Below are 27,552 nucleotides of genomic sequence, written 5' to 3' on the forward strand. Positions count from 1 at the left end.
TCCGTTGCATGGAAATCCCTACTCACTCACATTGATATCTATTGATGGGCATCTCCATAGCCCATTGATACGCCTAGTTGATGTGAGACTATCTTCTCCTTTTTGTCTTCTCCACGGCCACCATTCTATTCCACATATAGTGATATATCCATGACTCACGCTCATGTATTGCATGAAGATTGAAAAAGTTTTGAAAAAGTTAGAGTATGAAACAATTGCTTGGCTTGTCATCGGGGTTGTGCATAATTTAAATACTTTGTGTGGTGAAGATAGAGCATAGCCAGACTATATGTTTTTGTAGGGATAACTTTCTGTTAGTGAACGTAGCAGAATTTTAAAATTTTCTACGCATCACCAAGATCAATCTATGGAGTCATCTAGCAACGAGGGAGAGAGGAGTGCATCTACATACCCTTGTAGATCGCGCGCGGAAGCGTTCAAGAGAACGGGGTTGATGGAGTCGTACTCGTCGTGATCCAAATCACCGATGACCAAGTGCCGAACGGACAACACCTCCGCGTTCAACACACGTACGGTTGGGAAGACGTCTCCTCCTTCTTGATCCAGCAAGGGGGAAGGGGAGGTTGATGAAGATCCAGCAGCACGACGGCGTGGTGGTGGATGCAGCAGGATCCCGGCAGGGCTTCGCCAAGCGCAAGCGGGGAGGAGAGGTGTTACGGAGGGAGAGGGAGGCGCCAAGAGCAAGGGTGCGGCTGCCCTCCATCCCCCCTTTTTATATAGGGGCCTTGGGGGGGCGCCGGCCCTAGGAGGTGCAATCTCCAAGGGGGCGGCGGCCAAGGGGTGGCTTCCCCCCCAAGCCAAGTGGGGGGCTCCCCCACCCCTAGGGTTTCTCAACCCTAGCGTCACCGAACCTTAAGTGTGAAGACCCTACGGGTTCGGGAGACATGCAGACATGACCGAGACGCCTCTCCGGTCAATAACCAACAGCGGGATCTGGATACCCATGTTGGCTCCCACATGCTCCTCGATGATCTCATCGGATGAACCACGATGTCGAGGATTCAATCAATCTGTATACAATTCCCTTTGTCAATCGGTACGTTACTTGCCCGAGACTCGATCGTCGGTATCCCAATACCTCGTTCAATCTCGTTACCGGCAAGTCACTTTACTCGTACCGTAATGCATGATCCCGTGATCAACCACTTGGTCACATTGAGCTCATTATGATGATGCATTACCGAGTGGGCCCAGAGATACCTCTCCGTCATACGGAGTGACAAATCCCAGTCTCGATTCGTGCCAACCCAACAGACACTTTCGGAGATACCTGTAGTGTACCTTTATCGTCACCCAGTTACGTTGTGACGTTTGGCACACCCAAAGCACTCTTACGGTATCCGGGAGTTGCACAATCTCATGGTCTAAGGAAATGATACTTGACATTCGGAAAAGCTACAGCAAACGAACTACACGATCTTTGAGCTATGCTTAGGATTGGGTCTTGTCCATCACATCATTCTCCTAATGATGTGATCCCGTTATCAATGACATCCAATGTCCATAGTCAGGAAACCATGACTATCTTTTGATCAACGAGCTAGTCAACTAGAGGCTCACTAGGGACGTGTTGTGGTCTATGTATTCACACATGTATTACGATTTCCGGATAACACAATTATAGCATGAACAATAGACAATTATCATGAACAAAGAAATATAATAATAACTATTTTATTATTGCCTCTAGGGCATATTTCCAACAGTCTCCCACTTGCACTAGAGTCAATAGTCTAGTTACATTGTGATGAATCGAACACCCATGCAGTTCTGGTGTTGATCATGTTTTGCTCTAGGGAGAGGTTTAGTCAACGGATCTGCCATATTCAGGTCTGTATGTACTTTACAAATCTCTATGTCTCCATTTTGAACACTTTCACGAATGGAGTTGAAGCGACGCTTGATATGCCTGGTCTTCCTATGAAACCTGGGCTCCTTGGCAAGGGCAATAGCTCCAGTGTTGTCACAGAAGAGAGTCATCGGGCCCGATGCATTGGGTATGACTCCTAGGTCGGTAATGAACTCCTTCACCCAGACTGCTTCTTGTGCTGCCTCCGAGGCTGCCATGTACTCCGCTTCACATGTAGATCCCGCCACAACGCTTTGCTTGCAACTGCACCAGCTTACTGCCCCACCATTCAAAATATACACGTATCCAGTTTGTGACTTAGAGTCATCCAGATCTGTGTCGAAGCTAGCATCGACGTAACCCTTTATGATGAGCTCTTCGTCACCTCCATAAACGAGAAACATATCCTTAGTCCTTTTTAGGTACTTCAGGATATTCTTAACCGCTGTCCAGTGTTCCATGCCGGGATTACTTTGGTACCTACCTACCAAACTTACGGCAAGGTTTACATCAGGTCTGGTACACAGCATAGCATACATGATAGACCCTATGGCCGAGGCATAGGGGACGACACTCATCTTTTCTCTATCTTCTGCTGTGGTCGGGCATTGAGCCGTGCTCTATCTCGTACCTTGCAATACAGGAAAGAACCCCTTCTTTGACTGATCCATTTTGAACTTCTTCAATATCTTGTCAAGGTACGTACTCTGTGAAAGACCAATGAGGCGTCTCGATCTATCTCTATAGATCTTGATGCCTAATATATAAGCAGCTTCTCCAAGGTCCTTCATTGAAAAACACTTGTTCAAGTAGGCCTTTATGCTTTCCAAGAATTCTATATCATTTCCCATCAACAGTATGTCATCCACATACAATATGAGAAATGCTACAGAGCTCCCACTCACTTTCTTGTAAATGCAGGCTCCTCCATAAGTCTGCGTAAACCCAAACGCTTTGATCATCTCATCAAAACGAATGTTCCAACTCTGAGATGCTTGCACTAGCCCATAAATCGAGCGTTGGAGATTGCACACCTTGTTAGCATTCTTAGGATCGACAAAACCTTCCGGCTGCATCATATACAATTCTTCCTTAAGGAAACCATTAAGGAATGCCGTTTTGATGTCCATTTGCCATATCTCATAATCATAGAATGCGGCAATTGCTAACATGATTCGGACGGACTTCGGCTTTGCTACAGGTGAGAAAGTCTCATTGTAGTCAACTCCTTGAACTTGTCGATAACCCTTAGCGACAAGCCGAGCTTTATAGATGGTTACATTACCATACGCGTCTGTCTTCTTCTTAAAGATCCATTTATTTTCTATGGCTCGCCAATCATCGGGCAAGTCAGTCAAAGTCCATACTTCGTTTTCATACATGGATCCTATCTCGGATTTCATGGCTTCCAGCCATTTGTCGGAATCCGGGCCCGCCATTGCTTCTTCATAGTTCAAAGGTTCACCGTTGTCTAACAACATGATTTCCAAGACAGGGTTGCCGTACCACTCTGGTGCGGAACGTGTCCTCGTGGACCTACGAAGTTCAGTAGCAACTTGATATGAAGTTTCATGATCATCATCATTAACTTCCTCTCTAGTTGGTGCAGGCACCTCAGGAACATTTTCTTGAGCTGCGCCACTTACCGGTTCAAGAGGTAATACTTCATCAAGTTCTACTTTCCTCCCACTTATTTCTTTCGAGAGAAACTCTTTCTCTAGAAAGGACCCATTCTTGGCAACAAAGATCTTGCCTTCGGATCTGAGGTAGAAGGTATACCCAATAGTTTCTTTAGGGTATCCTATGATGACGCATTTTTCCGATTTGGGTTCGAGCTTTTCAGGTTGAAGTTTCTTGACATAAGCATTGCATCCCCAAACTTTTAGAAACGATAGCTTAGGTTTCTTCCCAAACCATAATTCATACGGTGTCGTCTCAACGGATTTTGACGGAGCCCTATTTAAAGTGAATGCGGCAGTCTCTAAAGCATATCCCCAAAATGACAGCGGTAAATCGGTAAGAGACATCATAGATCGCACCATATCCAATAGAGTGCGATTATGATGTTCGGACAAACCATTACGTTGAGGTGTTCCAGGCGGCGTGAGTTGTGATACTATTCCACATTTTCTTAAGTGTGTGCCAAATTCGTGACTCAAGTATTCTCCCCCACGATGTGATCGCAAGAACTTGATTTTCCTGTCACGTTGATTCTCAACCTCACTCTAAAATTCCTTGAACTTTTCAAAGGTCTCAGACTTGTGTTTCATTAAGTAGACATACCCATATCTATTCAAGTCATCGGTGAGGGTGAGAACATAACGATAGCCACCGCGAGCCTCAACACTCATCGGACCACACACATCAGTATGTATGATTTCCAATAAGTTGGCTGCTCGCTCCATTGTTCCTGAGAACGGAGTCTTGGTCATTTTACCCATGAGGCATGGTTTGCACGTGTCAAATGATTCGTAATCAAGAGACTCTAAAAGTCCATCTGCATGGAGCTTCTTCATGCGTTTGACACCTATGTGACCAAGGCGGCAGTGCCACAAGTATGTGGGACTATCATTATCAACCTTACATCTTTTGGTATTCACACTATGAATATGTGTAACATTACGCTCAAGATTCATTAAGAATAAACCATTCACCAACGGAGCATGACCATAAAACATATCTCTCATATAAATAGAACAACCATTATTCTCGGATTTAATGAGTAGCCATCTCGAATTAAACAAGATCCTGATACAATGTTCATGCTCAAAGCTGGCACTAAATAACAATTATTGAGGTTTAAAACTAATCTCATAGGTAAATGTAGAGGCAGCGTGCCGATGGCGATCACATCAACCTTGGAACCATTCCCGACGCGCATCGTCACCTTGTCCTTCGCCAGTCTCTGTTTATTCCGCAGCTCCTGCTTTGAGTTACAAATGTGAGCTACCGCACCGGTACCAAATACCCAGGAGCTACTACGAGTACTGGTAAGGTACACATCAATTACATGTATATCACATATACCTTTAGTGTTGCCGGCCTTCTTGTCCGCTAAGTATTTGGGGCAGTTCCGCTTCCAGTGACCACTTCCCTTGCAATAAAAACACTCAGTCTTAGGCTTGGGTCCATTCTTTGGCTTCTTCCCGGCAGCTTGCTTACCGGGCGCGGCAACTCCCTTGCCGTCCTTCTTGAAGTTCTTTTTACCCTTGCCTTTCTTGAACTTAGTGGTTTTATTCACCATCAACACTTGATGTTCCTTTTTGATTTCCACCTCTGCTGATTTTAGCATTGAATATACCTCAGGAATGGTCTTTTCCATCCCCTGCATATTGAAGTTCATCACAAAGCTCTTGTAGCTCGGTGGAAGCGACTGAAGGATTCTGTCAATGACCGCGTCATCCGGGAGATTAACTCCCAGCTGAGTCAAGCGGTTATGCAACCCAGACATTTTGAGTATGTGCTCACTGACAGAACTATTTTCCTCCATCTTACAGCTGAAGAACTTGTCGGAGACTTCATATCTCTCGACCCGGGCATGACCTTGAAAAACCATTTTCAGCTCTTCGAACATCTCATATGCTCCGTGTCTCTCAAAACGCTTTTGGAGCCCCGGTTCTAAGTTGTAAAGCATGCCGCACTGAACGAGGGAGTAATCATCAGCACGTGACTGCCAAGCGTTCATAACGTATTGGTTCTCTGGGACAGGTGCATCACCTAGCGGTGCTTCTAGGACATAATCTTTCTTGGCAGCTATGAGGATGATCCTCAGGTTCCGGACCCATTCCGTATAGTTCCTGCCATCGTCTTTCAGCTTGGTTTTCTTTAGGAACGCGTTGAATTTGAGGACAATGTGGGCCATTTGATCTACAAGACATATTGTAAAGATTTTAGACTAAGTTCATGATAATTAAGTTCATCTAATCAAATTACCCAATGAACTCCCACTCATATAGACTTCCCTCCAGTCATCTAAGTGAAACATGATCCGAGTTAACTAGGCCGTGTCCGATCATCACGTGAGACGGACTAGTCAACATCGGTGAACATCTTCATGTTGATCATATCTTCTATACGACTCATGCTCGACCTTTCGGTCTTCTGTGTTCCGAGGCCATGTCTGTACATGATAGGCTCATCAAGTCAACCTAAGTGTATTGCGTGTGTAAATATGGCTTACACCCGTTGTATTCGAACGTTAGAATCTATCACACCCGATCATCACGTGGTGCTTCGAAACAACGAACCTTCGCAACGGTGCATAGTTAGGGGGAACACTTTCTTGAAATTATTACGAGGGATCATCTTATTTAAGCTACCGTCGTTCTAAGCAAATAAGATGTAAAACATGATAAACATCACATGCAATCAAATAGTGACATGATATGGCCAATATCATTTGCTCCTTTTGATCTCCATCTTCGGGGCTCCATGATCATCGTTGTCACCGGCATGACACCATGATCTCCATCATCGTGTCTTCTTGAAGTTGTTTCGTCATCTATTACTTCTACTACTATGGCTAACGCTTTAGCAATAAAGTAAAGTAATTACATGATGTTTATGCTGACATGCAGGTCATAAATAAATAAAGACAACTCCTATGGCTCCTGCCGGTTGTCATACTCATCGACATGCAAGTCGTGATTCCTATTACAAGAACATGATCAATCTCATACATCACATATATCATTCATCACATCCTTTTGGCCATATCACATCACGCGGCACATGCTGCAAAAACAAGTTAGACGTCCTCTAATTGTTGTTGCAAGTTTTTACGTGGCTGCTATAGGTTTCTAGCAAGAACGTTTCTTACCTATGCCAAAACCACAACGTGATATGCCAATTTCTATTTACCCTTCATAAGGACCCTTTTCATCGAATCCGATCCGACTAAAGTGGGAGAGACAGACACCCGCCAGCCACCTTATGCAACTAGTGCATGTCAATCGGTGGAACCAGTCTCACGTAAGCGTACTGTAAGGTCGGTCCGGGCCGCTTCATCCCACGATGCCGCCGAATCAAGATAAGACTAGTAACGGCAAGCAAATTGACAATATCCACGCCCACAACTGCTTTGTGTTCTACTCGTGCATAGAAACTACGCATAGACCTAGCTCATGATGCCACTGTTGGTGAACATAGCAGAATTTTAAAATTTTCTACGCATCACCAAGATCAATCTATGGAGTCATCTATCAACGAGGGAGAGAGGAGTGCATCTACATACCCTTGTAGATCGCGCGCGGAAGCGTTCAAGAGAACGGGGTTGATGGAGTCGTACTCGTCGTGATCCAAATCACCGATGACCAAGTGTCGAACGGATAGCACCTCCGCGTTCAACACACGTACGGTTGGGAAGACGTCTCCTCATTCTTGATCCAGCAAGGGGGAAGGAGAGGTTGATGAAGATCCAGCAGCACGACGGCGTGGTGGTGGATGCAGCAGGATCCCGGCAGGGCTTCGCCAAGCGCAAGCGGGGAGGAGAGGTGTTACGGAGGGAGAGGGAGGCGCCAAGAGCAAGGGTGCGGCTACCCTCCCTCCCCCCTCTTTATATAGGGGCCTTGGGGGGCGCCGGCCCTAGGAGATGCAATCTCCAAGGGGGCGGCGGCCAAGGGGTGGCTTCCCCCCCAAGCCAAGTGGGGGGCGCCCCCACCCCTAGGGTTTCTCAACCCTAGGCGCAGGGGAGGCCCAAGGGAAGGCGCACCAGCCCACCAGGGGCTGGTTCCCCTCCCACTTCAGCCCGTGGGGCCCTCCGGGATAGGTGGCCCCACCCGGTGGACCCCCGGGACCCTTCCGGTGGTCCCGATACAATACCGGCGACCCCCGAAACCTTCCCAATGGCCGAAACTGAACTTCCTATATATAAATCTTTACCTCCGGACCATTCCGGAACTCCTCGTGACATCTGGGATCTCATCCGGGACTCCGAACAACTTTCGGGTTACTGCATACTAATATCTCTACAACCCTAGCGTCACCGAACCTTAAGTGTGAAGACCCTACGGGTTCGGGAGACATGCAGACATGACCGAGACGCCTCTCCGGTCAATAACCAACAGCGGGATCTGGATACCCATGTTGGCTCCCACATGCTCCTCGATGATCTCATCGGATGAACCACGATGTCGAGGATTCAATCAATCCGTATACAATTCCCTTTGTCAATCGGTACGTTACTTGCCCGAGACTCGATCGTCGGTATCCCAATACCTCGTTCAATCTCGTTACCGGCAAGTCACTTTACTCGTACCGTAATGCATGATCCTGTGATCAACCACTTGGTCACATTGAGCTCATTATGATGATGCGTTACCGAGTGGGCCCAGAGATACCTCTCCGTCATACGGAGTGACAAATCCCAGTCTCGATTCGTGCCAACCCAACAGACACTTTCGGAGATACCTGTAGTGTACCTTTATAGTCACCCAGTTACGTTGTGACGTTTGGCACACCCAAAGCACTCTTACGGTATCCGGGAGTTGCACAATCTCATGGTCTAAGGAAATGATACTTGACATTCGAAAAAGCTACAGCAAACGAACTACACGATCTTTGAGCTATGCTTAGGATTGGGTCTTGTCCATCACATCATTCTCCTAATGATGTGATCCCGTTATCAATGACATCCAATGTCCATAGTCAGGAAACCATGACTATCTTTTGATCAACGAGCTAGTCAACTAGAGGCTCACTAGGGACGTGTTGTGGTCTATGTATTCACACATGTATTACGATTTACGGATAACACAATTATACCATGAACAATAGACAATTATCACGAACAAAGAAATATAATAATAACTATTTTATTATTGCCTCTAGGGCATATTTCCAACACTTTCTTTGGCCATGTTATTTTGAGAAGACATAATTGCTTTGTTGGTATGCTTGAAGTATTATTATTTTTATGTCAATGTAAACTTTTGTCTTGAATCTTTCGAATCTGAATATTCATATCACAATTAATAAGATTTGCATTGAAATTATGCCAAGTAGCACTCCGCATCAAAAATTCTCTTTTTATCATTTACCTACTCGAGGACGAGCAGGAATTAAGCTTGGGGATGCCTGATACGTCTCCAACGTATCTATAATTTTTGATTGCTCCATGCTATATTATCTACTGTTTTGGACTATACTAGGCTTTATTTTCCACTTTTATATTATTTTTGGGACTAACCTATTAACCGGAGGCCCAGCCCAGAATTGCTGTTTTTTGCCTATTTCACTGTTTCGAAGAAACGGAATATCAAACGGAGTCCAAACAGAATAAACCTTTCTGGAACGTGATTTTTTCCCGAATATGACCCAGGAGACTTGGACCCTATGCCAAGGAATCTTCGAGGTGGGCACGAGGTAGGGGGGCGCGCCCTATACCCCCAGGCGCGCCCCCCCCACCCTCGTGGACCCACCGAAGCTCCACCGACGTACTTCTTCCTCCTATATATACCTACGTACCCCCAAACGAACAGAGACGGAGCCAAAAACCTAATTCCACCGCCGCAACTTTCTGTATCCACGAGATCCCATCTTGGCGCCTGTTCCGGAGCTCCGCCGGAGAGGGCCGTTGAGTGAGTCCTGGATTAGGGGGTCTCCGGACAACCGGATTATATCCTTTGGCCGGACTGTTGGACTATGAAGATACAAGATTGAAGACTTCGTCTCGTGTCCAGATGGGACTCTACTTGGCGTGGAAGGCAAGCTAGGCAATACGGATATGTATATCTCCTCCTTTGTAACCGACCTTGTGTAACCCTAGCCTTCTCCGGTGTCTATATAAACCGGAGGGTTTTAGTCCGTAGGACAACAAACAATCATACCATAGGCTAGCTTCTAGGGTTTAGCCTCTCCGATCTCGTGGTAAATCTACTCTTGTACTACCCATATCATCAATATTAATCAAGCAGGATGTAGGGTTTTACCTCCATCAAGAAGGCCCGAACCTGGGTAAAACATCGTGTTCCCTACCTCATGTTACCATCCGCCTTAGACGCACAGTTCGGGACCCCCTACCCGAGATCCTCCGGTTTTGACACCGACATTGGTGCTTTCACTGAGAGTTCCTCTGTGGCGTCGCCAGAAGGAAGGATGTCTTGTCTCGTCTTTAAAGACGGTACTACTGTTGGGGGAGCTTTGGCTGTCGGCCAAACTCTCCGGGTAGGCGGGTTCATCATGACCACCTATTCGGCCGCCGCGCCGACGATGAATTCTCGGGTCATCGAAAACAGCCTCCGCGTCAAATCAGCACTCGCCGAACAGATGGATCCAATGGAGCTCTCCTCCTTAAACAAGCTCTTGGATCGCATCGCCGCCTTAGGAGTCGCTACGGACTATGATCGGATTGGGCTTAAACCCGATCAAAGAGAGATTAACTCTCCACCGGTCACCCATCATATTGCTGTGGTGGAGGAACAATGCGGCAACGTTTCCTCTATCCTGAGGACCAAATATGTCCATATTCCCGAGCTCTCCGAGCCGGACGCCCGTTCGCAGGAGGACAACACCCAATCCCTGAACTTAGAGTCAGGCAGCGGGCCAGGATTATGGGGTCACACCCCGGAACCGGAACTTTCAAAATTGGAAATTCCTCGGCCCCTGGATCCCAGATCAGGTGAGGGTTCGGATTCAATTCCACCCACCCACCCACCCAAACATAAGCGATCTTTCCCACATCAGGCAAGAGCCCCAGGAAAGAGTACATCACTATTGGGCCAGATTCCTCCTTGCAATGAACAAGGTTAAGGACTGTCGCGAGGAAGACACAATCCTATTTTTCTGCAATAATTGCACGGACAAGGGAATCCTTAACGCCATAAATCGCCGTGAGATAACACGTTCCGCTGACTTGGCGTCCATAGTACGAAAGTACTGTGCGATGGAAAGTGCCTGGAAAACCGAAGCAAACTTTTGGGATAATCCGGCCCTGAATACAAACCCAGTCCGAAACAAAAGGGTGCATTATCACAATACACCCGGGTCAACTACCAAAAAGCAAAAACCCTCTACAGGGTATGGAACCGTACTGGAAGGATGGCTCAACGGACCCTGCAAAATTCATAGTACCGCGGCTACAATACCAACGCACAGCCTTAGAGCATGTTGGATACTCCGGCAGGTGGCCAAAAGTGGTGAGGACCTTCTTATCCCACATACCACGGAGCACCATCCAGTGGATAACAATACGGTGTTAACAGTGTTCGAGACCTTTGTGCCAAATAACAGGCGCAAGCGAACACTCCACAGCATGGCCGAAATCTGCCACGTAGCAGCAACAAATCCATGGAGTGACACGGCTATTACCTTCAATGCCAGTGATGAACCCAAATTCCGAACAGCCCGAGCACCAGCCGCACTAGTCCTCAGTCCAATCGTGGATGGCTTTCGACTCACCAAAGTACTCATGGACGGCGGCAGTGGACTAAACCTCATCTATGAGGAAACCCTTCAAAAGATGGAAATAGATTGGAACCGCATCGAGCAAAGTAGCACAACCTTTAGAGGAATTATCCCCAGTCGGGAAGCACGCTGTGCTGGGAAAATCACACTAGATGTGGTATTTGGCATGCCGGATAATTACAGGTCCGGAGAAATTACATTCCAAGTGGCCCCGTTCAGCAGTTGTTATCACGCTCTTTTAGGACGGGGGGCATTCACAATCTTCCAAGCCATACCCCATTACGGGTACATGAAGCTCAAAATGCCCGGGCCCAACGGAATCATCACTCTCGTCAGCGATCCGGACATAGCACTCCGCGTCGAAAACAAAACAGCCGCATTGGCCCTCGAGGCACTATCCGAAGCCCTCTCGACCGAGGAATTAACTATGCTACGCTCCACAGTGGACAGGGACGACGTGATACTCGACGAGAGATCCAAGTCCACCTCTTTTAAACCAGCGGATGAAATAGTCAAATTCCAAGTCCACCCAACGGACCCTACAAAAACAGCCTCCATCGGGGCACAGCTAAGCCCCGCTGTGGACGCCGCATTACGAGAGTTCCTGCGCGAGAACTGGGACATATTCGCCTGGCATCCCTCAGACATGCCAGGAATCCCACACAGGCTGGCCGAGCATAGCCTCAATATCCTAAAGGGATTCCAGTCGGTCAAGCAAGCTCTTCGGCGTTTCTCTGAACCTAAGAGACAGGCCATGGGAGAGGAACTAGTCAAGTTATTGGAGGCCGGATTCATCAAAGAAATAAAACACCCGGACTGGCTAGCAAACCTGGTGATGGTACCAAAGAAGGACAAATCCTGGCGCCTTTGTGTCGACTTCAAAGACCTCAATAAAGCTTGCCCAAGGGATCCCTTCCCCCTCCCACGCATCGATCAAATCATTGATGCTACTGCAGGACACGAGTCATTGTGTTTCCTCAACGCATACTCCGGTTACCACCAAATCAAGATGGCGGAGTCTGACCAAGCCGCAACAGCATTCATCACACCATACGGTCCCTTCTGTTTTAACACAATGCCTTTTGGGCTCAAAAACGCCGGAGCAACATATCATCGCATGATTCAGACATGTCTGGAGAAACAAATCGGCAAAACAGTAGAGGCATACGTAGACGATGTGGTCGTCAAAACCAAACATGTCGACTCTTTAATAGATGACTTGAGGCTCACATTCGACGACCTCCGAACATATGACATCAAGCTCAATCCGGAGAAATGCGTTTTCGGCGTACCAGCCGGAAAGCTCCTGGGATTCATTGTCTCTAGTAGAGTTATTGAAGCTAATCCGGCCAAAATCCGAGCATTGTCACAGTTGGCTACCCCAACAGACATCAAACAAATCTAGAAGCTAACTGGATGCGTGGCGGCTCTAAGCCGCTTTATCTCCTGCTTGGGAGAAAGGGCTTTCCCCCTCTATCGCCTCCTTCGGTGCACCGAACACTTCGAGTGGACGGACGCGGCCACAGCCGTATTGGAAGAAATAAAGGCCATTCTGGCAACCAACCCTATCCTGGCCGCACCAAACATCGGCGAACCAATAATGTTGTACATTGCGACAACTCATCAAGTTGTAAGCACGGTGCTCGTTGTCGAACGGGAAGCGGACGGACACAAATTCCCTCTTCAAAAGCCGGTATACTATGTATCTACTGTTCTCACTCCATGCAAATCAGGGTACCCACATTACCAAAAAATAGCATATGCGGTATTCATGGCATCGCGGAAACTACGACACTACTTTCAAGAGTGTTCGATTACAGTAGCCTCGGAAGTGCCACTTAATGATATTATCAACAACCGCGACGCTATGGGCCGGATTGCCAAATGGGCCATTGAGCTCCTCCCATTCGACATAACATACAAACCTTGCCGAGCCATTAAATCGCAAGTACTGGCCGACTTCGTCGCTGAATGGACGGAGGTCGAACTCCCTAAAGAGTACGGCGCATAATCCAATTGGATCATGCACTTCGACGGTTCTAAAATGCTGGCCGGTCTAGGGGCTGGCGTCGTCCTGACGTCCCCAACCGGAGATACCGTTCGGTACATACTGCAAATATTGTATACAGATTCCAACAATGCAGCCGAATACGAAGCTCTGTTGCATGGTCTTCAGATGGCAGTCTCCATGGGCATTCAACACCTGGAGGTGCGTGGGGATTCAAACCTCGCAATATCCCAAATAAACGAAGATTTCGACACCAAGGATCCGAAAATGGCGGCCTATCGAAATGTCGTCCTAAAAATGTCAGCTTGTTTCGAGGGACTAGAATTTCACCATGTGGCTCGAGAAAACAATCAGGCGGCGGATATCCTCGCCCGCATCGGTGCAAAACGCGATGCGCCCCCCCCCAACATATTCCTGGAGAGGCTCTTCAAGCCATCCGTAGCATGGGAAGGGGACACCGGTAACAACAGTCCGGACCCAGCCAAAATACCCGATACCGAACTCTCTGACACAATCTGAGGCTCCGCCACCGAAATAACACCTTCAGCCCACGAAATAATGGCCATTATTGCCCCGTGGACAGAACCATTCCTGGCCTACCCAACTAGACAGGAACTTCCGGAGGACCAAAATGAGGCACGCTGCATAGTGCGGCGATCCAAGGACTACAGGGTCCATGAGGGAGAATTGTACAAGAAAAGCACTACCGGAGTCCTTCAAAGGTGCATCTCCGAAGAGGAAGGGTGGAATCTTTTGGCATAAATTCACGCCGAACTCGGCGGTCATCACGCCGCAGCCCGGGCTCTTGTAAGCAAGGCCTTCCGTACAGGATTCTATTGGCCAACGGCCCGGGCAGATGCACATGACTTGGTCCAACGTTGCGCCGGTTGCCAGCTCTTTGCAAACCAAAGCCACATGCCACCCACCGCCTCCAAACAATCCCCATTACATGACCCTTTGCGGTCTGGGGGCTTGACATGGTTGGACCCCTTAAAGGGGGAACCCACGAGAAAAAATACTTATTGGTCATGGTGGATAAATTCACCAAATGGATAGAGGCCAAACCGGTTAAAACAGCTGAATCCGGACCGGTGATAGATTTCATATCCGGGGTTGTACACCATTATGGCGTCCCCCACAGCATCATCACCGATAATGGCACGAACTTCATGGCCGACGAGGTAAAACTCTGGTGCAGCAAAATGGGCATCAAGCTCGATTATGCCACAATCTATCACCCACAAACCAACTGTCAAGTCGAGCGAGCAAATGGTCTTATAATGAGCAGCATTAAACCTAGATTAGTGCGTTCCTTAACGGAGTCTAACACGCACTGGGTAGAGGAGCTCGACTCCGAACTCTGGGGGCTGCGGACCACGCCGAATCGTAGTACCGGATATACACCCTTCTTTATGGTGTACGGCGCAGAGGCAGTCTTGCCCTGTGACATAATTCATGACTCACCTAGAGTGCACATGTATGAAGAAAGAGAAGTCGAGCTCAATCGGCAGGACAGTCTGGACACCTTGGAGGAGGAGCGCGACGTAGCCAAAGCCCGTTCCGCATTTTACCAGCAACAGGCTCGCAGATACCAAAGCAAAGAAGTATGGGCCAAAACTTATAACTTTGGCGAACTAGTTCTACGCCTGCCAGATAAGAAAAAGAACAAGCTCGAGCCCAAATGGGAAGGTCCCTTCATTATTGACCAAGTTCTGACCGGTGGAGCATACCGACTGCGGGATGCATCGACTAGTCGACTCTAGCCGAACCCATGGAACGCGGCCAGGCTCCGAAGATTCTACGCCTAGCACCGGACTCTATGTTAGTCCCCTCCCTTTATCCATTTTTTCACATATACATTATCTGTCTTGTTTTCCTTCCTTTCTTTCTTTTCTTATTTCTCTAGGCCTTCAAGGGTCACCTTGTGCCCTGTTTGCACATTACAGATGCGCTAGCCGCACTCTTCATACCTAGGGGCTTCCTTCACAGAAGCTTGTTTATCCGGGCTTCATGCCCAACACATGTGTTCTATTTCCGCATGTACCTTTTTTCACCATTATATACATCGATATGACTTAAGTTTTGGCCAAGCTGGGTTGCCTGGCTCTTGTATTTATGCCCTACGTTCCCGTTAATTCGGCTAGGGCATAAGGGGATCACCTCTGCGATTGTTACTGTCGGGTCAGCCGGATGTGTACCTCAGACTGGGTGAAGCCGAAAGCTAGCATTCTTAAGGGAATATTCGGTCGGTGAACAAAAGACAATTTTTATTTATTGTCCATATCTGCCCCCAGATGCTTTTTATGCGTTTCTTATCGCAGTCCGGACATGCACTTTAGGGCATGCTTACCCAGGGAAAGGAACCCTTAACGGAACTATTCTCCCTGGAAGATGTTTCTTACTACCCATGTAATATAACATAACTAGTTGGGCACTTGTCTGATAAAGCACTAATGACCCCTACGCCTGGTCTCCACGTATACCCCGGTTCTTATATAACTGAGCGGGTATTCGGATTCACTCCGGACTATCAGGCCCGGAGGTTGAAGTGAAAAAGTCCGCAACGACAAATGATCTACAATCTGGCTAGAAGGCATTATACATGTCACTTTAATTACATAGTCATGCAGACTGACTAAACTCCTCTTCTATACCATCCAACAGGCGGTCTAGCTTACAATCCTGTTAGGAATACTTTGCGGCTAATTCTACTTGCCCATAAACTAAGCTAACTGGGATCTCTTTTCTGTCGGGCCCCACAGGTCCGACCTCGGCCATGTGATTTGGGTCTGCCTTGGTATACCGAGTCTTCACCATGGCCCAGGCCTCTCTGGCACCCTGTCGGCAGTCCGATATCTTCCATAATCGGAGGCGCCGCCGTGCTCCCTTGAGCTTCTTCGTAAGCTCTGCAACGCCCTCTGGCAAGGAGACAGATGGCCACAAAGTGTAACGCCCCGAGACCGTTGCGCCAGGTGTCCTCCAGTTATTCATTGTTGTTGCCTTGTCTTTTGATTGCGTGTTGCATCTTGCCATGTTATCATGTGCATTGCATCATCATGTTTTAAAACTTGCATTCGTCCGGGTTCTCCGAGTTCTCTCTGTTGTCTGTTCTGAGCCCAACCACACTTGCACGCGCCCGCGGCACGTCCAAATAATATTTTATAAGTGTCCAGAAAATGTTCTCACAATGGGATGAAAGTTGGCGTGCGGTGTTTTTATGTTGTAGGTAGGCCGCTTGTCAATTTTCGTCACATTCGGAGTTCGTTTGACGCCCCAACGGTTAACTATAGAGACAATATAGTCGGTCTAATGTCGGACGTTTTTGGTCTCCGGAAATAGTCGCCGGGCCTCCCTCTCTTCTCTTCTCTCAGCTCGAGACCGTCTACACAGCTCACTACCTACCGCCAGGTCCAATCTAACCTCTCTCGTCAGCCCGCAGCCCCCCTCGCGTGCGTCCAAAAGTTGTCCCGAACCCGACCCGGACTGTCGCAACCTTTGTGTCCGGATCATCCCCAAACGTCTACAAAACGTCTCCGTTTTCTTATTTGGGCTCCCTAGCCTATTTTTCCCGACCGTCCGATTACGACCGGAGGGACGAATTAGCCCCTACCCAATTCCTACATGCTATTTATAGCAGATGAAACCCTACCTAAACTAGCCAACCCTAAAATCTAGGACTTCTGTCTCATCGTCCGCCGCCGTTTTCCATATCCTCCTCGGGATCCATCCCGATCCACCCAATCCCTCCATCGATCCAACCACCAATTCCACCATCGCGCTCCGTTCCTCGATCTCCTTGCCTGACAAACTGCAAGCCGAGCCGCAGCAGTCCGTGTCCACCTCGCCTTCGCGCTCCCAGAGACATTCAGCGCTCGCAGCCCCTCGCGTCTGCGCGCCCGCAAAGCAGCAGCAGCAGTCCCGAGTGCCTCGTTCCCTCATCCTGCACCTCGATCAAGGACGCGGGCGGCGGCCTCAACCACCAGGACACCACCGCTGGACCAGCAGGTCCCCTGCCTCGTGTCCCTTTTCCCTTTATGCCTTCTCTTCTCTCCTCTAACTTACTGTCTTCTCTCCCGTTTGACCAAGTCACCGCCAGGGAACCCCGCCATGGATCTCCGGCCACCGTTCGGAGCCCTTGTCGCCGCGCCCGCCTGGATCCGGCCTGGATCCGTCGCCGGCGACCAATCTCCGCTCTGTTCCCGCCGTGAGCTGCTCGTTCCTCATCGGGGTTCTCTGCATGCGGCCGATGGAGGTTCCCAGCCCCCTCCCCTGCTTCGTTCTACGGGGAGGACGACGCACCTCTGCCTCGCGTGGACCGTTGCCGCTGCACGTTGACCCCCGCCTCCTCTCTGCTCGCCCGCGTGGGCCTCTCCAGCTGCAGCCCAGCAACCGGCCTGCCTGGGCCTCTCCACCAACCGACTGGGCCTGGCCCAGCTGGGTGAGCAGCCCCAGCCTCCCCTGTGCACCTCTGGGCCTGCCAGTTTCGGCCTGTTCCATTTTTTCTGGCCTCTGTGATTTTGCTAATTATCCGGAGAACCCAGAGTTTACCTGTTTTACAGAAAAACCCTCAGCATTGTTGCATTTAATAACTAATTAACCGTGCATCAGAATTAAACAAACTTAATATGAAAGTTGCTTAGAATTTTGTCTAGTTTCATAATATATCACTTTCATCCATGTTTAGAATGTTTAAAATGATTTTTGTGTGTATTTTCCATAATGCCATGCTAACATAGTTTATTTCATAACTAAATAACCGTAGCCCGGTTTCTAATAAACTTTATATGTAAATGGGGTAGAAAAATTCCTATTTTAACATGGTGCACTCATCTTGCATGCTTAACAATTATAAAATTTGGTTTAGGGCAGAAGATTACCAAACCTAATATATGCATATGAGGATTTTACCGGACTTGTTGTTTGTTGTTCCGGCCTCATTTAAACTTGCCTAGATAGGTAGTTTTCTTTTGCTTCACCCCTTGCCATGCTAACCAACATTTAATATTATTGAGTACCTAAACGAGAGAGAACTAAATAAGTCGTGTGGTGTTTTCTTCAATATGCAACTCCGTTGCATGTTGAGCTCCACTTAATTTGTAGGATTGTTTGTGCATTTTGCCATGCCATGTATCTTTAAACCGGACATGCATCATACTTGGTTGTGCATCATGCCATGCTTATGTCGTGGTTGTTTACTATGTTGTGTGCTTCTTTCCGGTGTTGCTTCTTCGGGTTGGTTCCGTTAACGTCGCGTTTGTGAGGACCCGTTCGGCTACGTCCGTTTGTCTTCTTCATGGACTCGTTCTTCTTCCTTGCGGGATCTCAGGCAAGATGACCATACCCTCGAAATCATTTCTATCTTTGCTTGCTAGTTGCTCGCTCTTTTGCTATGCCTTTGCTGCTATACCTACCATTTGCTTATCATGCCTCCCATATTGTTGGACCAAGCCTCTAACCCACCTTGTCCTAGAAAACCATTGTTTGGCTATGTTACCGCTTTGCTCAGCCCCTCTTATAGCGTTGTTAGTTGTAGGTGAAGATTGAAGTTTGTTCCTTGTTGGAACATGGAGATGTTGTTCCTTGTTGGAACAAGTTTACTTGTTGGGATATCACAATATCTCTTATTTAATTAATGCATCTATATACTTGGTAAAGGGTGGAAGGCTCGGCCTTATGCCTGGTGTTTTGTTCCACTCTTGCCGTCCTAGTTTTCGTCATATTGGTGTTATGTTCCCGGATTTTGCGTTCCTTACGCGGTTGGGCTATTATGGGAACCCCTTGACAGTTCGCTTTGAATAAAACTCCTCCAGCAATGCCCAACATTGGTTTTACCATTTGCCACCTAGCCTTTTCTTTTCCCTTGGGAGTCGCGCTCCTGAGGGTCATCATTATTTTAACCCCCCCGGGCCAGTGCTCCTCTGAGTGTTGGTCCAAACTAGAGCCCTGTGCAGCGCCCCCTCGGGGAAACTTGAGGTTTGATTTTAGTTGTACGGATTGCTCATCTGAGTGTGCCCTGAGAACGAGATATGTGCAGCTCCTATCGAGATTTGTCGGCACATTCGGGCGGTGTTGCTGGATTTGTTTTGACTTGTCGAAGTTGTCTTGTAGAACCGGGATACCGAGTCTGATCGGAATGTCTCGGGAGAAGGTATATCCTTCGTTGACCGTGAGAGCTTGTGATGGGCTAAGTTGGGACACCCCTGCAGGGATTTGAACTTTCGAAAGCCGTGCCCGCGGTTATGGGCAGATGGGAATTTGTTATTATCCGGTTGCAGAAAACCTGAAGTTGACCTTAATTAAAATACATCAACCGCGTGTGTTACCGTGATGGTCTCTTTCCGGCAGAGTCCGGGAAGTGAACACGGTGTTGGAGTTATGCTTGACGTAGGTTGTTATAGGATCACTTCTTGATCATAGTTTCTCGATCGTGGTTTGCCTTCTCTTCTCGCTCTCATTTGCGTATGTTAGCCACCATATATGCTAGTCGCTTGCTGCAGCTCCACCTCATACCTTTACCTTACCCATAAGCTTAAATAGTCTTGATCGCGAGGGTGTGAGATTGCTGAGTCCCCGTGACTCACAGATACATCCAAAACCAGCTTGCAGGTGCCGATGAGTCCGTGCAGATGACGCAACCAAGCTCAGGAGGAGCTCGTTGAAGATCTTGTCCTTTATGTTGTTTCGTTCTAGTTGGTCAGTAGTGGAGCCCAGTTGGGGTCGATCGGGGATCTGTGTAGCATTTGGGGTAGTCTTATTTTATTTTGGCTCTGTAGTCGGGCCCTGGTTGTATTTGGATGATGTAATGCTTTATTCATGTATTTGTGTGAAGTGGCGATTGTAAGCCAACTATGTATCCTTTTCCCCTTATTGTATTACATGGGTTGTTGTGAAGATTACCCCACTTGCGACATTGCTTTCAATGCGGTTATGCCTCTAAGTCGTGCTTCGACACGTGGGAGATATAGCCGCATCGAGGGCGTTACACAAAGCCTGGGCAACACCTTGCATCACCTGCCAAACTTGTTCGTGCAGATATGACATCTCGGACAGAAGATCACCCACAGACCCGGGCATTTCCTCCGTGAGACGACCCGAGACATAACGATGTTAGTCGACTTCTTCGCCGAACTCCTTTAGCAGGATTCGTTCAAGCACTTACTAAAAATGCCGCGCCAAAGCTTGTTATTCTCCTTCTCGAAGTCCGCAAGCTCGCCCCGAACGTAGGGCTTCTACATCATCATAGCCTCTCCGATGAAGTGTGAGTAGTTTACCTCAGACCTTCGGGTCCATAGTTATTAGCTAGATGGCTTCTTCTCTCTTTCTGGATCTCAATACAAAGTTCTCCCCCTCTCTTGTGGAGATCTATTCGATGTAATCTTCTTCTTTTTTGCGGTGTGTTTGTTGAGACCGATGAATTGCGGGTTTATGATCAAGTCTATCTATGAATAATATTTGAATCTTCTCTGAATTCTTTTATGTATGATTGGTTATCTTTGCAAGTCTCTTCGAATTATCCATTTGGTTTGGCCAACTAGATTGGTAGTTCTTGCCATGGGAGAAGTGCTTAGCTTTAGGTTCGATCTTGCGGTGTCCGTTCCCAGTGACAGAAGGGGCAGCAAGGCACGTATTGTATTGTTGCCATCGAGGATAACTAGAAGGGGTTTATTTCATATTGCATGAATTTATCTCTCTACATCATGTCATCTTGCTTAAAGCGTTACTCTGTTTTTAACTTAATACTCTAGATGCATGCTGGATAGCGGTCGATGAGTGGAGTAATAGTAGTAGATGCAGAATCGTTTCGGTCTACTTGTCACGGACGTGATGCCTATATACATGATCATGCCTAGATATTCTCATAACTATGCTCAATTCTGTCAATTGCTCAACAATAATTTGTTCACCCACCGTAGAATACTTATGCTCTTGAGAGAAGCCACTAGTGAAACCTATGGCCCCCGGGTCTATTCTCATCATATCAATCTCCATCACTTTCATCTTGTTTTTCTTTTTTACTTTGCCTTTTACTTTTCACTTTGCATCTCTATACCAAAAATACCAAAAATATTATATCTATCAGATCTCACTCTCGTAAGTGACCGTGAAGGGATTGACAACCCCTAATCGCGTTGGTTGCGAGTAGCTATCGTTTTGTGCAGGTACGAGGGACTTGAGCGTGGCCTCCTACTGGATTGATACCTTGGTTCTCAAAAACTGAGGGAAATAATTACGCTACTCTGCTGCATCATCCTTTCCTCTTCGGGGAAATCCAACGCAAGCTCAAGAGGTAGCACTACCCAGGCTCGCCGTGACATGATGCTTTAGGACTGCCCTTGAGGATGTTAAGACTGTTAACTATGCATACATAGTGAAAGATCAGCTAGGTTGTGCTGGCATAGATGAGAGGCACAAATGTCTCTTTCTGGGTGGCATCTGATACACTCAGGCAGCATCTAATACCCTTTACCCATCCACAGAATTAGCATAGTTCTACAAACCAGCATCTTAAGGTTGCTGGTAAGCACAAATCTTCAAGCCAAGATCACGTGCTGGCATCTGAAAAGGTCGGAATGGCCTCACAAGTCGGATTCATGTCGACGTCTAAATACAAACACAGTTTTTGCTTAGTTTAACTAGTACATGGCCCCTGGTTTCGACCTTGTTATTACCCAGCCGTTGCTGGCTCAGCAATGTGACGAACACCTAGGCGTCCTCACTTGCGTACGTGGCAAAATGCTTTCGCCACCGTCTTACAATTAATCATTCTAGCCTTTTTTTCCTATTTAGAGTGAACATGGCCGACAACGATGAGGCCGGCGGTTCGGGAAAGCAATTCTGGGAGTTATCCCAGGAGATGGAGGAAGAACCTCACCGCTATGAGAGGACGCCACGGAAGACACCGATCCCAACTACACAACCCCTAGTGGCGTCGGGGATGACACCACTGATGGTGCCTCCGGGGATGCCACCACTGATGATGGCAGCGAACGCACAGATGGCAGCCAACCGAAGAGGCAACGGAAGGGCCGGCGCCCTAACATGCTCGGCACCGTCAAGGAGGAATTTACTGAAGTGTCCTCTAGTGGGCATCCAACGGCGCCCAAAGAATTAGTCAGTGGGTATGCGGGACAACTCGGGTGCATTCTCCGGAGCACCGTCTCGATCAACACCGAGAACCTAAGGCATCGTGACCGAGGGAATTCGCGCAACCTCCTCTTCACAAAGCTGCACGAACGATACAAGTACCCCGGTGACTTCGCAAACACACGCCTCTCAGGGAATAAAGTGAACAGTTCCGCCCTCACGAAGATGAGCACGGCCTTGGCTACTTGGAGAGCTGCGGTGAAGAGAAGGATTCTAAGTGGTGATAGTTATGAGAAGATCAAGGAGACAAATCCTTCGATCAGCGAAGCTGACTACCTGGAGTTCAAGATCAAGTGCGAGAGCAACGCATCCATGGAATCAAGTCAGTGGGGGAAAGATATGCGGGACTTGAACTTAGGGGTCCACAAACTCGGTCCCGACAGTTACAAAGTGGCGGAACCTAAATGGGACAAGGAGGACGCGGAGCGTGCCGAGCAAGGCCTACCGCCCCTCTTCGATAAATACCATGAAAAGCAGACCAAGAACTATGTGAGGGCTCGGTACAAGGTGGACCCGGTAACAAAGGAGCTTACCACGGATCCGAAGGTGAAGGCGCTTGAGCTTGTTCCGGTAAGGAATACACCCCCGCGTAATTAGCTCCATATGGTTGCATTCTAATTAATGAAGCCAAATTTCTAAATGGTTCACGTTCCTTCCGCAGGAAACTGAAAGCAGTAGCGCAAGGTCGTCTCAGAGTTCCCCTTGGGACACCACTTTAAATAGGGCGTTGAACGTAATGAAACACAAGGATAAGTTCAGTAAGCCGTCGTCAGCTGGTCGTGTGGTCGGCAAAGGCTTTTCCATGAAATGGTCGGAATATTATAAGGTTGGGCGAAAGGAGAGAAAGACCAACTCGGAAACCCAGGAGCGTGAGGTTAAAGAACGCAAGGCACAAGTGGTGCAGATTCCGGAGATAGTCCAAGAGCAAGTGCGAGACCAACTGGGAGCGACAATCACCGCCATTATGCCTTGCTTGCTTGAGGGGCTGCGGGGGTGGATTGCGGGCGAACAACAGGGGTCGCCCCCGTTTCCCAACTTCACGGGTAGCAACTCGCACAACACGCCGGCATTGGTGTCTCCGGAGGAGGCGGCATTGGTGTCTCCGGTGGAGGCGCCGACATTGGAGTTTAATGCACCCGGGTGTGGGAAGAATACGCCGGCCGGCACCTCGGCAGCAAGTGGCCCCTCTGTCACTTGCACGCCCGCCGTTGGCGGTGCCTCGACATTAGCCGAGCTCGACGCCATCACGGTAACTAAGCCTCGGCCGATGACTTCATCTCCTTGCCTTTGACTGGGCATCCCTGACGCCCTACATGTTTTCGTGGGGCGCCGCCAACATTCCATGCACTCTCCCGCATTTCGTGGACGGCGAGTTGATCGATGTCGCCAAGGCCAAAATCGTTGAATCGGGCAACAATGTGTTCCACGGTAATCCGATGCCACCCACCGTGTATAGAGTTCAACTGGTTCGGGTGCTGCAGGGCTGCGACGACTTGTTACCTCCGTATCGACCCCCTGGGCCCGACGAAGATGATGTGATGACCCTCAGCGCCTGCTTAGGCTGGTCCATGCGTTGGCCGAAGAGCCAAATTCGTTTGGGGCAGGGGACACCACCCCACAGACAACACCGTCAGTCGTGCTGGCGCCAAGCCATGGCAAGACCGCCGCAACGCTACCGCTGTCAGCTGATCCGGACATGCATATGGCACAGGATCCGGACAACGACGACGGTACATTTTCCAACGTCGATAAGTACATGAGCGAACATGGGTACGGTGACTAATTCTTGGGGTCTCCTTCTCAAGAACCCAACCCTGCAAAAGACGATCGCGATCTAGCTGGTACCGCGGAGAAACCCAATTGCAACAGGCGTTGTCTGGCGTTCAGTTTTCAGGAGACGCCTCTAGCTGCCGCCTTCACCGAGACTCAAATAGCCGAGGTGCAAAATATTATCAGCCCCAATACACTCAAGAAGGTGGTCTCTGAGCAGAACTCGGTCCCATTACAGTAGAAGAAGCAGAAGGGACGGAAAAGAAAAAATAACAACGGTGCGAGCCAGCCGGCACCGAGTATGATCTGTGCTCAGGACAGGCCACCAATACCTAAGGATATCTCGAGGAGGGTGCATGTGGCGGGTAGGCCGATGCTACCGACTAATCTGCTCAATGCTGCAACCGGTGCTATGCGGAGTCTGCATGACAGTGTTCTTTCTATGGAGATCCGGCATCTCTCCAAGAATGATGTGGCATACCCGGTTTTCATGGCCAAGGTGCCAAAGGGCAAGGGCTTTGTCAATAGTACCATCGGGCGTATGATCGTCCTGCGGTTTGATGACATCTTCGCTATGTTTAACCTTCATCCGCTGCACTACACCTTCATTTGGCTATTTTCGCTCAGTATGGAGATGCGGATCATTAGATACAAGACCCCGGACATCGTGATAGTTGACTCCTTCTACATGTGTGCCAAGATCTTGGGCAGCGCTGGGGACCGGCAAGTCGCGAGTTCATACCTCGAAGGCGTCATTCTGGCGAACCCAGATAAGGATAACTTCCTCGTGCCTTACTTTTCCGAGTAAGTCATCCCCTCACCGCCCTGTAACATATGATTTCTTAGATTTCGATCATTCTTTTTTTTTTCTAACATTTCGTTTTTTGTGCAGTGGCACACATTGCACACTCATCCTCTTAAGCCCGAAATATTCCATGGCCACGTATTTCGACTTGGACCGTCAGTCGAAGAAAGACTACACAAATATGAAGAAAGTTCTTGATGATGCTCTCCCCGGCTACGCCAAATCTGGAGGCATCTTCAGGAGGCCAATTTGTAGGTACGGCAAGCACGTGTCCACCCACGTAACGACGTTCCCTTGCTTCAAGCAGCCGCCTGGTAGTCAGAAGGATGCCTACTACGCCCTCCATCACATGCGGGCGATCGTACGGGACCATAATCACCTTATGCTACCAAATAATCTCAAAGATTGGGTCACACGCTTGTCGGCAATCCAGGACGAGGACATCAGACAAGAATTCTTTCGCATCCAGTCGGAGTTTGCGGAAATCATCTATCAAGATGTCCTTCGTACCTCGGGGCAGTTCTACCTCAAATATCAACCGTCCAACAGTGAAATAGAAACAACGCTACAAATGCAGGTTGACAACGACCGCACATTCATGACCATCACGAAAGACGGCGGCTTCATCCACGCTCTGGTCCCTGAGTCGAGTCGAAAGTATTGATGCTATGTAGTTCTAAAATATCAATTAGCCTATGTTGTAATTAAACTTTAATGAACTTGTATGTCTCTTTAGTTTGGACAGTCGTTCAACTTATATGTAATCGATGCTATTTATTAGTAGGACAATGAATCACGCTATTAATGTGTTGCTTTTCTCTTCCGATCCTTTTGTTGCATACTCATATATTGCTTATATATTATCTGTGAATTGCTACTAACGTTTTGTTTGTCTAGTGCATAGAGATGCCGTCGTATGTTGTGTACAAGGGTAAGGTTCCCGGAGTCTACGACGACTGGGAGGAGTGTCGGAGACAGGTTCACCGTTTCAGCGGTAACAGTTAGAAAGGGTACACCACTAGGGCGGAGGCGGAAGCTAGATACGCGTGCTATCTAGCGGAAGAGAGGAGGGAGCGGAGGAGGAACCGGATGAAGACCAGTTTCATCACGATGATGCTCATCGTGACCGCAGCTCTCTTCTATGTGATGGTAGTTTAGATGATCGATATCGACTTTGTAATGTGACGACAAACTCGGCTAATATGATGAACTTTGCTAATGTCTCGACACCTAAACTTGGCTAATGTTTGAACTTTGTTCGCTATTTTGAATTTGGAGACTAATATGATGAATTCTATTGTGTAATGTTTATATTCTGTGATGTAACGTATTTTGTAACCTGTGCAAATACAAAAAAGCAAAAAATAATAATTCCTATTATTCATAGTAGCGGCGCACCATACTGAGAAATAGTGGCGCACCAAGATAAATACTAGTGGCGCATTATCGGGCATAGTAATGGCACACTTGGGGCATAGGTGAAGGCAACTATGGCCCTCAATAGTGGCGTACCATATTGAGTATTAGTGGCGCACCAAGGCTAAATACCAGTGGCGCATTATGGGGCATAGTAATGGCGCACTTGGGGGCATACGTAAAGGTAAATATGCCCCCCTAGAAGTCATAGTAATGGCGCACTGTTGGACATAGTAATGGCGCACTATGTGGTGCGCCAATATTATCTGGTATACTAATGGCGTATTAGAGGTGCGTCATTACTATTTATTACTAGTGGCGTGTTAATAGTGACGCACCTATAGTGCGCCAATAATAGCAAAAACTGGTGCGCTACTAACAGCCTTTTTTCTAGTAGTGAATACTTAGACAGTCTTACTAAAGGAATGCGTGCTACTTCTGGATCGATGGAGAGGAGAGCTTCTGAGGATCGGCTGGAGACGAAGGGAGAGGCGGGCAAAAGGATTGAACATCAGGGCTTACTTTTGAGGGCGCATTCTAGCTGAAAAGCTGATGATATGTAATAGTTAGCTCTTCATGCTTCTGTTCGTTGTGTTGAGATTTCTTGCTCCTCCGCCAACCTGATGGCCCTGGTGTGTAAGTTAAACCTTTCTGGCTCCACTACTTTGGTTTAGCCTGACCGTTATGAATAGTGACTTGTGTTTTGGTTGCCTCGTTTAATAAAAATGGGATGAGGGAACAAAAGCGGTTATTTTGAGCTCGATCTCATGTGATCCTGAATAAACAGTAAAATTAAAAAAAATGAAAACATTATGATTTTCTTGCAGTAAACATTGACAGATGTTTTACTTATTTGCAAAATTTCATCATGGAATAACATTGGTGGTGCCCCTTGACAAAGGAGCTGTGGCACGCCATGGCCATGGATTGGTGTATTCCGAAGGTGGAGGACATCGTGAACACTGGTCCTGAGTGGCTCTTCACCCTACTGGACCCTCTTGACGAGGCAACAAGGATGATCGTGCTTATGATCATGTGGAGGACCTGGCATGTCCTGAATGAGATCACGCATGACAAGAAACCGACCCCTGCTGAAGCCTCACGACGGTTCTTGCATGGGTATATTACTTCGTTGCC

Source organism: Triticum urartu, chromosome 7A (genome assembly GCF_056163025.1).
Source record: "Triticum urartu cultivar PI428250 chromosome 7A, HENAU_Tu73, whole genome shotgun sequence".
Taxonomy (NCBI): Eukaryota; Viridiplantae; Streptophyta; class Magnoliopsida; order Poales; family Poaceae; genus Triticum; species Triticum urartu.